Consider the following 12,500-nt stretch of genomic DNA (forward strand, 5'->3'; position numbering starts at 1 on the left):
TCTCTCTCTCTCTCTCTCTCTCTCTCTCTAAGTGACAGTGGTATGGTTACAATAATGTCATTTTATGTGTCATTGTTCTATTGATAAGCTAAAAAGATCATTAATTACTCTCTCTCTCTCTCTCTCTCTCTCTCTCTCTCTCTCTCTCTCTCTCTCTCTCTCTCTCTCTCTCTCTCTCTCTCTCTCTCTAAGTGATAGTGGTATGGTTACAATAATGTCATTTTATGTGTCATTATTCTATTGATAAGATAAAAAGATCATTAATTACTCTCTCTCTCTCTCTCTCTCTCTCTCTCTGTCTCTGTCTCTGTCTCTGTCTCTGTCTCTGTCTCTGTCTGTCTCTCTCTCTCTCTCTCTCTCTCTCTCTCTCTCTGTCTCTCTCTGTCTCTCTCTCTCTCTCTCTCTCTCTCTCTCTCTCTCTCTCTCTCTCTCTGCCACCCCCGCACGAGGGTCGCCACGTAGTCGGTGAAAAATACGACTAAAAAGACGAGGTGGTGTTTCCTGTCGGTATTTCATCTTAAATATCGTGTACTGTTCCCCTTCTCGTTATCATTCTTTTCTAACTTCTTTTCTCTCTTTCTGCGGAGCGATTCTTTCTGCACCTTTTAATTATTTTTGTTCACTCCCTCCCTCCCTCAGTGTCTTAGTATTATCCATCGGTGAATTTACTGTTATTTAATACTTCCATGCAAGGGTTGGGGACCTTAATTTACCTCCCCGGTGTTGTGACGCGGCGCTGCTATATTAGTGCCACTGCCAGGAGGAGGAAGACGAATGCTTTGTAGGCGATCACGGCGGAGGGGGAAGGAGAGAAGGCTGCTCCTGCTCCTGGGAGAAATATGAAAAGGGAAGAAGAAATGTAGTAGGAGGAGTGGATGAGAAAAGTGAGAAGAAAAGAGGAAGGGAAAAAAAGGAATCTTATTAGTTCACCTGTTCATCAGTTGACCTGTCCTGTGCCGTGCCTATAACATTGATCAGTATCTTATTATGTCCTGTTAAGTGTCTCGACTGTTAACAAACTCGTGTCGTTTCCACGTTTCAGTCATACCTATGTTGTGGTCTCTCAGCTTCAGTGTTGTAAGGTTAATATGTAGCATCACTGCAGAAGACAAGGTATGGAATGTGCTTTTTTTTTCCCTTCTGTTTTACTCTTCATACCTCTTGTTACTTCATCTGAGTAAACGTGAATAATTTAACTGACTCAAACTAACACCACAAGCACGTAAGAACTTGCGCTGCTCAGTTATCTTTCTATCTGTGGTGTCTTGGAAAAATTACACGCTAAGCTCTGTTCAGAGTATTAAGACTATTAATTTCGAGAAGCTGAAACAGTGAAAGGGTTATGATCACGGTATTAGTTTTAAAGCATGACCAATATGTGGATAATAGCGTGGACGTGTGACCTCGGCAGTGTGAGATACCTGTGCCGTGAGGAGAAGTAAAGGAACAGTTGTTGTGCTCACATTTTTGACGATCGTTTCTGACTCTCTTTGGGGACTGGCACCTCAGTGGGCTCTTTTTTATTTCATTTTTTTTTTCGTTCTTCCAATTTTGTTGCCGGTGTCCTTCCTACAAAAAAAAAAAAAAAGAGACTGTAGCACATTTTCTTCCTATAGTTTGTGTGGTATTTGTTAACAGTGCGAGTGATTCAGGATTTATAGCTAGTCGTTCACATTTCAAAGACAAAAAAAAAAAAAAGTACATGGAAAGAAACTTAGAATTATACTGTCATTCATTTTCAGTCGTCAGTGATAATTATTTTGTAAAGAAGAGAAGCGGTTATGCTTGACAGCTAGGAATTAATGTACCTCCAGTTAATAAACGGAAGAACAAGTAATAGATTTAAGTAAAACACACACACACACACACACACACACACACACACACACACACACACACACACACACACACACACAGGTAATCATTCTATCATAAAACAACAAAAATAGCTTCGTTCGCTTACCATTTACATCATTGTTTCATTCACTTCATAAACTAAACATGGTATTTCTTTTTTCCTGTTTTTGTGTCCAGCTCGTGTTAGGCGGAGGCGCAGGCTGTGGGTGGGTGTTGGTAACGTGTTGGCTGGACGTGTCTGATGTCCTCAGAGGGATTCCTACTACACGGTGTCCTGGTTCATTTTTTTTACAGACACTCCGTTATAAACAACAACGACAACAACAGCAACACACACGCGCTCGCAGGCCTGCACAAGTGACTATGATATGGGGCAAAAATGAGAAAAAAAAACATGGCGAGAGAGAGAGAGAGAGAGAGAGAGAGAGAGAGAGAGAGAGAGAGAGAGAGAGAGAGAGAGAGAGAGAGAGAGAGAGAGAATAAATACGTAATAATAATACACTCTAATACCCATGCACATCAACACACACACAACACACAAACATAACTATTTCCCTGTTCATGGTAAGAAGTACAAGGAATCACACACGGCGTTAGTAACACGTACCCCTGGATATAAAACAAAACACTTTTTTTCATAACCTGAGGATGAAAGCGGACACAAACACGCCTTTTTGTTGCGTCAATATACTAAATTCTTGCTATTCATTAATCGCGTCTCTGAAAACCGTTCACACTAAACCAACTTATCTGCATTAATACCACCGAGTCTTATTGTAATTCCCCGGCAGGAGGAGAGCGCCGCTGTGGGCTTTGTGCGGGGGAATGCTGGCTGGCTGGGTGTGGTGCTGAGGGAGGTAGAAATGAAAGTTGAGTTGCGGTCTTGCTAAATGGGAGCGGAATTCACTGTAATGTTCTCTTTAAGAGACACACGTGCAGAGGGAAATGAAATCTAAGAACAAATTATATGAGGAGGTGAAGGCCGAGAGTAAACGCCCGCATGGAGATGAGAGACCATTAGTAAAGATACGAGAGGTGGATATGACGTGGGGAAAGACGAAGGGCAGGAATACAGGAGGTGAAATTTACACGAATGGCTCCAGGAACATATAGGGCGAGAGGATTAATACCTGCGTGCATCACACATCAGAGGGAGAAGGAAAGCAACGTGCCGGAAATAGAAGAACGCACTGAATATTAAAGCAGGCAACGACCTTGGGCGAACGCACCTGAAATGAAGATTTAGGAAGTTACAATGAAAAGTCACCCAGAAAAAGTGTAGATACAAGACGCAGTGAAGGAAAGACAAAAGGGAACATGTGAAGGACGAAAAGATGAACACAGGGACACGTCATTTCATGTCCAGTCAGGGTCAAAAGTCCATGAGCATGCTGCATTTACTTCCACTCGTTTCTTTCCTCCAGTGTGTTTCGCGGTCTGCCTCAATATGATATCCTACGACCACTAGAGAGAGAAAATCTATCAGTGTTTCATACCCTGTAAGGAAACTGCCAGCGAATCAAAGGACTTTGAAAATGGAGGAAAATCACGAAAAGGAAGTGAGTGTGTTGTGTGGAACGACTTCTGATTCCGCCTGTACGTACGTAGGAATGTTATTGACTTGAGAGAGGTTATGAAAGTCTGAGGAGTGCACACAAATACTGCAGTCCTGACATCAATCACTTCTCCGGGAAATAAAATACAAGTGGGGTTTTGAGCGCAGTGGAAAAATATCAAGAGTTTACCGCTTGCAATCCTTTTTAATCCGGATCAGTGGTTTGCTACGAGTATTTTTTCAAGTGACCAAAACCCTTTCTTTCTGCCTGCCTGCCTGTCTGTACGTATGTCTGTCTGTGTCTTTCTGCCCCCCCCCCCCCTCTCTCTCTCTCTCTCTCTCTCTCTCTCTCTCTCTCTCTCTCTCTCTCTCTCTCTCTCTCTCTCTCTCTCTCTCTCTCTCTCTCTCTCTCTCTCTCTCTCTCACTTCCAGAAACACTCCGGCAACGTAAATACAACTTAATATTTTCCCCTCACGTCCTAAGTCCTCAATCGCTTAGAGGCAGTAATCTTCTCGCCAGCCAGAATCAGTACACTCCAGCGGCGCGAGCAACACAAAGACTCTCCTCCACCCCGCCACACTCATGGGCCAATAACTCGCCTTAATGTGCCCCTTGCTCCCCCTCCTCCCTCACCTTTCGCACTGCCCGCAAGACAAGAGGGCGGAAGAGTTACAGTGCCACTTCTGTTTTAGCACCGCAGGCTGGTCGGCTGGTGGGAAAGGGGAGTTGTCTTGCACATGGCCGTTAATCCATATTTAAGTAGGAGAGGAGTCCCCGGGAAGGCCTAACAGCACGCCATACGAGGAGGGTGTGTGTGTGGTGGTTCTCGGCAGCTGGCTCAAGGCAAGGCTGCTTATGAATACATGCACGGGTTCATATTGGAACCCGATGCATTTTGCTTGGTGTGTCTATGTGTGTATGTGTGTTAACTTTGTGTGTGAATTATGCGTGGGAGTAAATAATAGTTGAAATGATAATGATAGCGGTAGTGGTAGTAGTAGTAGTAGAAATAATGATAATAATAATAATAATAATAATACCATTTCATTTAAACCTGAAAAAATACATATGTTTTTGAAATTATAAATGAGATGCAGAAGGCTTACAAACGGGAAACGACGCAATTAATTAGTTAATAAGAATCTCGCTGGACTTGCGTGTGTGTGTGTGTGTGTGTGTGTGTGTGTGTGTGTGTGTGTGTGTGTGTGTGTGTGTGTGTGTGTGTGTGTGTGTGTGTATGTGTGTGTGTGTTTCATCGTCCATTTCTAGAATACAACAATGAATACTGATTGACGCACGCTCGAAATTGGTTGACCGGGCATGAATATGGATACACCACCTTCTGCGGCACCACCACTGACGCATACACTGCTGCTTAAGGGCGTGTGGACACTCAAAATACGGGGGAGTACGAGCACACACACACACACACACACACACACACACACACACACAGGGGAAGCTGGCAAGGCGCCGGCACGAATGAGTAACACGACGTTCCTGGAAGCGCCGCATGACGGACAGTGCGAGTGAGGAAGTCGACATTATGACGAGGGTGTAATTCCCAGGAGGCACGCGACCCCCCTGTGCTCCTTTCTAGCGCCTCGCCATCCCCGTGGGTGGCCCTGGGTACTGGGAAAGGGGGTGCAGGAATGACGTGTGGATTCCGCAGTGCTTCCTTCGGTGTGGAACTTGTGACCTGCCAGTGTTGACAAATTGTGTATTGGCTGCTGCTGGGGTTCCTGGTAGTGGTAGTGGTGGTGGTATAGGTGGTAGTGGTGGTGGTGGTGGTGATGGTGGTGGTAGTGTAAATATCATTAACTGATGTATGTGTTATGCTCTCCTTTTGTCGTAAATGTGCTGCTACTGATACTGTCATGTTGTTAGCATGTTTGCTATCAACAAGAGTACCACCACCACCACCAACAACAACAACAACAGTACCATCACCACCAACAATAACAACAGTACCACCACCACCACCAACAACAACAACAACAGTACCACCACCACCAACAATAACAACAGTACCACCACCACCACCAACAACAACAACAACAGTACCATCACCACCAACAATAACAACAGTACCACCACCACCACCAACAACAACAACAACAGTACCACCACCACCAACAAAAAAATCACCATCACTAACAACGACAACAACTACAACAACAACTCTGGCCGCACGTGGAGCCAATGGTCAGGCTGACGTCACCAGGGTTGGTGCCGCGGAATACCCGACGCCGCACTGAGGAAAATAAAATTCCCTTTAGGCGGAATATAGATAGCAAGGCGCGGCGGTCCCTGAATACAGAAAAACCAGGCCTTGACCAGGGAGTACATCTTCCTTTGTATTAGCCTGTCCACTCTTCTCTATGTTTATTTATGTAGCATCCTTATCAAAATTCTTACCCCCGTATCTGCTTATACTCGAAACACACGTATGAGTTATCTGGAAAAAAATAAGTAATGTATTTCTGGTTATAGTGATGCTGAAGGAAACTAAATGATGAAGAATGAAGCGCCGTATCTACTCGTGTGATGGTTGAAAGTTCCCTCTCCATCTCAATAGTTCAAGGTAAAGAAACAAGAGGCAAGGTGCGTCCAGCTCTGTTTCTCATTCCTGTGCACGTCTGCCGGTCTGCGTGTTTGTCGAGAAGTCCACAACACCACAGCGAGCCCGTGGCCTGTCCTATAACACTCCACTCCATGTATAAAAATAAATACTTGTGTGTGAAAATCTACCTACGTATTTTCATTCATTTATCATCTACAATATAATCACACCGAGTTTTCTGGTAACTTAATCTCCATCAACAAAAGGGAAATGCAAATGGCCCGCGCCTCGCCAAGTGTGCATCCTGTACTGTGAATATTCCACGCTCGCCGAGTGCCTGAAATCACATCATGCATTTCCTATAGTCACCCCTCCTCCCCTCCCAGCACTGACACTCCCCATCCCAAAACTGCCCCCCCACCACAGACACTCCCCCATTCCTTGCCTCCCCCAACCACCACAGACACACTCCCCATCCCCTGCCTCTCCCCTCACAGGTCCACACTCCCCATCCACTGCCTCCACTTCCCCTCCCAGTCACTCCTCATCCTTCCCTCCTCTCCCCTCTTTATCGTGCCTCGCTGTTCTTCCTGTTCCCCAACACCCTCCCGTGGCTTCCCCCTCTCCCACTCTCTCTCCTACCCGAGTATCATCCCTCACCGCTCCTCTCCCCTGCCTCGGCCGCCGCCCACCCCTGGCCACACGTCCCCAGGTGGCTCTCTCTCCGCCCGCCACTCCGCGCTTCGGTAAACAGATTTCTATGTAAATTCGGGGCCGAGCGCGTATTTGTGGGGTGGAAAATTTATATATATTTTTCTTATAATGTTGAGAGTGAAAGAGGAGTAAGGAGCAGCGCTGGCCTGCTTGTGGGGACCTGGTGAGGAAAACAATACAGAACAAGACTAGAAATCTTCAGTGTGTACGTACAATGGAGGACACACACACACACACACACACACACACACACACACACACACACACATGTACATAAACGTATATGAATAAAGACAGCAGAACAATAGTTGCACGGAGTTCCACGCGGCACATTATTTCGCTGTGTTTTAAAGCCTTTTTCCGCCTTCCTGCGTTGCAAGCGTTGCGGGGACATGTCTGCTTACGCCTCGTGTGGCCCACAAACTACTTTTTTTTGTCTGGCCAAGTTAAGGGCCGTGCTCGTGTTGCAGCCGTCACACAGGCCACCACTCACCCACATCCCTTCACAGTACAGCAACTCCCTCCTTGCCGTTGTGGGCGAGTATCGAATAAATCACGCTGGCAATAACCATTAGACACAGACCAGCCTTCCTTCATAACCCCTGAGCAATACGCCAGATTTATTTTTGAAGAGGAAACAGAGACAGGGGGTAAATGTCTATTCTTCGCAAATTCGTTAAGATCTTCAAGTCCTGGGTTTCCTTTTACTTTTCATCTTTTTTTTTTTATAACGAAGAAAAGTGTGCGCGTCTACATGAAATCCAGTGTAAGGCGAGGCGGGTCTAGAGGACGAGGGTCTGCAGGAGGCGCATGCATGACCCGCTGTGAACTTGCTTAAAAAAAAAAAAAAACAGGTAAGAGTTTGAGGAGTTTGAAGTCGTGGTGGTTTTGTTTGCTTACTGAAAGATAGAACAACACTCGCTCACACACCCACCCACACGCACACACTATACGCAGAAAAGGTGCTCCGTCTGTAAATTATCCTAGCAAGATAATTTGGATTTTTCCTCCGTAGAGACCCACATCAGCCAGAATGTAAATGGAATAAAATCTTTCTCCGGCACTATAATCTTCATATATTCTGCATTAAAGCCAGTTTTTCGCTTCCAGGGGGGGGTAACGATTTTTATGAGAGATACCAGGTTAGCGGCCAGAATTTCCATTTTTATTCAGAACCAGCTTTCTTTTGTAGTAGCTGTTGGTGCCCTTATTATAGTAGTGTTGTTATTTATATAGGCCCGTATTTTGAAACCCTCTGCTCTTTCGTCACGACTATTTTCTGGGTTTTCAATACAGTTTCTTCTGTTAGTAATGTAGAAATCTTGTTAATTGCCACTAGAAACAGAAAACACCCTTAAAAACCCGTGTAACTTATACTACTACAGCCTTGTAAATGTGAGGGAAGTGCGGTGCGGTGCTATAGAATAATGGTCTGTAGTGTCACGCCGGGACAGTGAAGCGGACATGTGCTTGAGTCAGACGAGTGGTGATAGGTGGCGGCAAAAAGTAGAGTAGTGAAAAGTTTGACATGCTGGTGGTGGCAGTGGTGATGGTTATTGTGATAGTGGCAGTCGCGAAATAGTTGTAATGGTGATGGTGGTAGCGGTGGCAGGTGGCGATAACACCAGTTTTATCTGGGTATCTCCTTGCAAAACATTCACGTCAATTCCAACCTTTCCTTCCTTATCGCTTCCTTTCCTTTTTCTCTTCCCTTCCCGCCCTACTAACTCGCCTCAAGACACTCACCCACTCTGCTGGGAACACGAAACGTCCTCTGAAGTGCTGCCAAGCGTACTTCTCCATAGTCGGGGTAAGGGAGGAGAGCAGGAAAGGGGGTGAGTGGAGGAGAGGATGGAAGGACAGGACGGGGTGAACGCTGTTGACTCCAAAGGAAACCAAACTCTACTTTCGTCAACTTCACCACGCCAGAACCAATGATATCACGAGTTGAAATCAAGATGAGTGACTGTTGATTTTCGATTTTCTTTTTTTTTTAGCTTGAATGAAAACACGAATACTTTTTGGTACATGTTACATGTTTTCGCTGACAGATAGATAGAGGGATTGATATATAATAGATAGATAATAGATATAGATTGATAGATGAGAGAGAGAGAGAGAGAGAGAGAGAGAGAGAGAGAGAGAGAGAGAGAGAGAGAGAGAGAGAGAGAGAGAGAGAGAGAGAGAGAGAGAGAGAGAGTTCAGGTCAGTAAAGTGAGTTGAGAATTTCTATAGTTTTAACATTCTCAAAACATTCTTCAAAAAAAAAAAATAAATAAATAAATAAAAAAAGATAAAATAAAATGTTCTTTTCAGGCTTCAGTAACTCGGGGGACACAAGACTAACACAAGAAAAAGCCTAAAAAAACATGAAAAAACATTAAAACATTAAAACATTACCATAGCCAAACAAGGGGAGGACTCGGCGTTCTATTTCATGTCTTTAGTGATGTTTACAAAGAAAATATACAATGGAAATGAAGTTAAATTTCTGAGTGTAGACTATTCCCCCTCAGACTTGACAGTTTCATTCCACTATGGTCGTCCTCTGTTCACGTTCAGAATAAGATAAACAAGAGAAGAAAGGAAAAAAAATTCGTTTGTATGATTAAAAAAAAAAAAAAGGGGAGGGAGGAGAGAGGGAAGTAAGGATATTGTTATTATTAATATTTTTTTTTCTACGCTACAATTGAACATTTGGTTTTAGGCAGCATATAAATTACGATATTTTCAGGAGGTGAATAACGACTGGTCTTTCTGAAACGTCAAATTTTTTCAAACTTTTCGGCGAAACTTCAGTGAAATAAAATGCTTAATACATAACAAACACATGCAAGAAAATATGAAGAACAAAAATATATACATAAGAACACATGTTAAGAGAATGTAATAAAAAAAAAAAAGGAAATATTACAAAAAAAATATTGGGGGTAAAATGAGTTATCGGTGCAGGTGTTGACAAGTAGCGGGAAATATACAGCGCTTTCCTGAAACTAATTATGTAGATTGTCAGCTTAAAAATTCACTAAGAACCATGAGTAAATTGAAGATATGAGGAATAAAAGTCACCTGGTTGTATTCACTCCTACTTTGCTCTGTAATGAACTCTCTATGCACGTAAATAACACTTACGTAGGAAAAGAGATAAAAAGAAAGCGTAAGTAGAGCATAATGACTTCTATTCCTGAAGGGGATCAAAACAATCATCATTTTTTAATTAAACACACTGAGTTGCACCATTTCCCGCCAGATGTGATTTTACGCAATTTTAGAAATAATATAGTCTAAACATTTTTTTCCACATCCTCTGAGAAAAATTACCTTAAGTTTAGGTACGTATATGATGACTGCTGTGATACTGCTACTCCACTCTTGACACAATATATTTGACGAGACAGGAGGAGATGATTCTGTCGACCCCGTAAGAGACTAAGAGAGAGAGAGAGAGAGAGAGAGAGAGAGAGAGAGAGAGAGAGAGAGAGAGAGAGAGAGAGAGAGAGAGAGAGAGAGAGAGAGAGAGAGAGAGAGAAATAGAAGATGCTACTGACAAAGCAGCTGGAGCGGAGGTAGAAAGACAAGGTATCACACCAAGGGGAGACATAATAACCTGCAAAACTGCTGTGGATGTTTGTATTTTATCACGAGTATTTTAGTTAATCTTTGAAACAACTTTTCAATATTATTTATTTATTTATTTATTTATTTATTTATTTATTCATTTTTTTTGCAGTTTTTAAGCATGTAAGGTCGTGTTACAATTTTGCCGTCTTTTAAGTCCTACTTCATTTTTAATTTTAAGGAATTATGACGTGCCCTTATCACATCAACCTGCATATGATGTTAAATAACGCACACTTTAATATTAGACTGAACGTGCAGACTAGAGATATAAAGATTTGTAAATTGAAACTGCAAGAACAACTGAAATGAATACCTGAACCTGGATGATTCGACTTCGGAATAAAAGAACGGTGTACGCAAACTCACACAATATCAAACATCACGCAGACAAACACAATAGTTACCTGCATTTCAGTGTCAGTGATGATTTTAGGAATAAAAATAAAAAGCCTCTGTTAAACTTTCATAAAGCGAAGGGTAAAAGAAAAAGGGAAACTTGCTCATGGATTTTGAAATATCGTATTTTCAAAGCTAGCTTCATGTTTTATTTTGTTTTTTTTATTGGTTTTATATATTTTTTTTTGTTTTATTCCTTTATGTTTTCATGTCTGATTCTCGAAAAAAAAAAATATGTTCTGGAAATAAGTCTTTCATTGCTTTTTTCTGCGGTTCAACTTGATTGTGAAGATGAGAAAAGAAGAAAAAGTTAGGTGGAGGAGAAAAGAAAAGGAAGAAAAGAAAAAAGAAAAAGAAAAAAAGAAAAGAAAACAAGAAGAGTTGAGAAAGAAAAAGGATGAGATGATGATGAGACAATGATGACGGTGATGTCGATGGCGACGAGGACGATCATCATTACTCTCTCTCTCTCTCTCTCTCTCTCTCTCTCTCTCTCTCTCTCTCTCTCTCTCTCTCTCTCTCTCTCTCTCTCTCTCTCTCCCCCTGTACACGTAACTGGAAGCTTTTACATTTATTTGTGAGCAATAATCATGTTTCCCGAGCGTTGTCAAGCTAAAACAGTAGTCCAAATAACATTATACCTCGAGTCAGAAACTCTCAAAGCAAAATTATGCTCGTGCGGAGACAAGACACTTAGGAGCCTTGCCAGTATAGGCTGCTTACCACTCCGCCCTTTGCTACAGGATACAACGTTACTCTTAACTTATACCAGAAAAGTTTCTATATATTTCAAGTTTCCTGTACACACTTTTTAATCTTTTTTTTTTTTATATATCATAATAATAATAATAATTTCATCATTGTCTTAATACCAATAATGACAACAACAGTAATAATACAACTACTGCTACTACTACTACTACTACTACTAATACTACAACTACTACTACTACTAATACTACCACCACTACTACTACTACTACTACTACTACTACTACTACTACTACTACTACTACGAATAATAATAATAATAATAATAATAATAATAATAATAATAATAATAATAATAATCATACTACTACTACTACTACCACTACTGCTACTACTACTACTTACTCCTACTACTGCTACTACTACTACCACTAATACTGCTACTACTAATAATAATAACAATGATAATAACCATACTAGAACATAAGAACATAAGAAATAAGGGAAGCTGCAAGAAGCGACCAGGCTTACACGTGGCAGTCCCTGTATGAAACACACCTACCTATTTCCATCTGCTATCCCCATCCATAAACTTGTCTAATCTTCTCTTAAAGCTCTCTAGTGTCCTAGCACTAACTACATGATTACTGAGTCCGTTCCATTCATCTACCACTCTATTTGAGAACCAATTTTTTCCTATCTCCTTCCTAAACCTAAATTTTTCAAGCTTGAACCCGTTATTTCTTGTTCTACCCTGGTTGCTGATCCTAAGAATTTTGCTTACATCTCCCTTGTTATAACCCTTATACCACTTAAAGACTTCTATCAGGTCCCCTCTTGACCTACGTCTCTCTAAAGAATGTAGATTTAACAGCTTCAACCTCGCCTCGTAAGGAATACTCCTCATCCCCTGTATCCTTTTAGTCATTCTCCTCTGTACTGATTCTAATAGACCTATATCTTTCTTGTAAGGCCGGGCGCACATTGAGACGCAGGCAACACAGGCGACACAACACAGAGCAGGCCGGAAAACTGCATCTCACTGGTTTAAACCTAAGCACGCATATTGACACGCAGGACAG

General features: G+C 42.2%; 1 protein-coding gene across 2 annotated transcripts in view; it reads left to right on the forward strand.

Moving 5' to 3' along the window:
* The window catches only part of LOC135104318 (zwei Ig domain protein zig-8-like), an 80,490-nt gene that overhangs the window by 10,139 nt on the left and 57,851 nt on the right, over nt 1-12,500 (forward strand). The gene's annotated exons all lie outside the window — the stretch shown is intronic.

The sequence above is a fragment of the Scylla paramamosain genome, chromosome 10 (genome assembly GCF_035594125.1).
Source record: "Scylla paramamosain isolate STU-SP2022 chromosome 10, ASM3559412v1, whole genome shotgun sequence".
In the NCBI taxonomy this organism is placed as follows: Eukaryota; Metazoa; Arthropoda; class Malacostraca; order Decapoda; family Portunidae; genus Scylla; species Scylla paramamosain.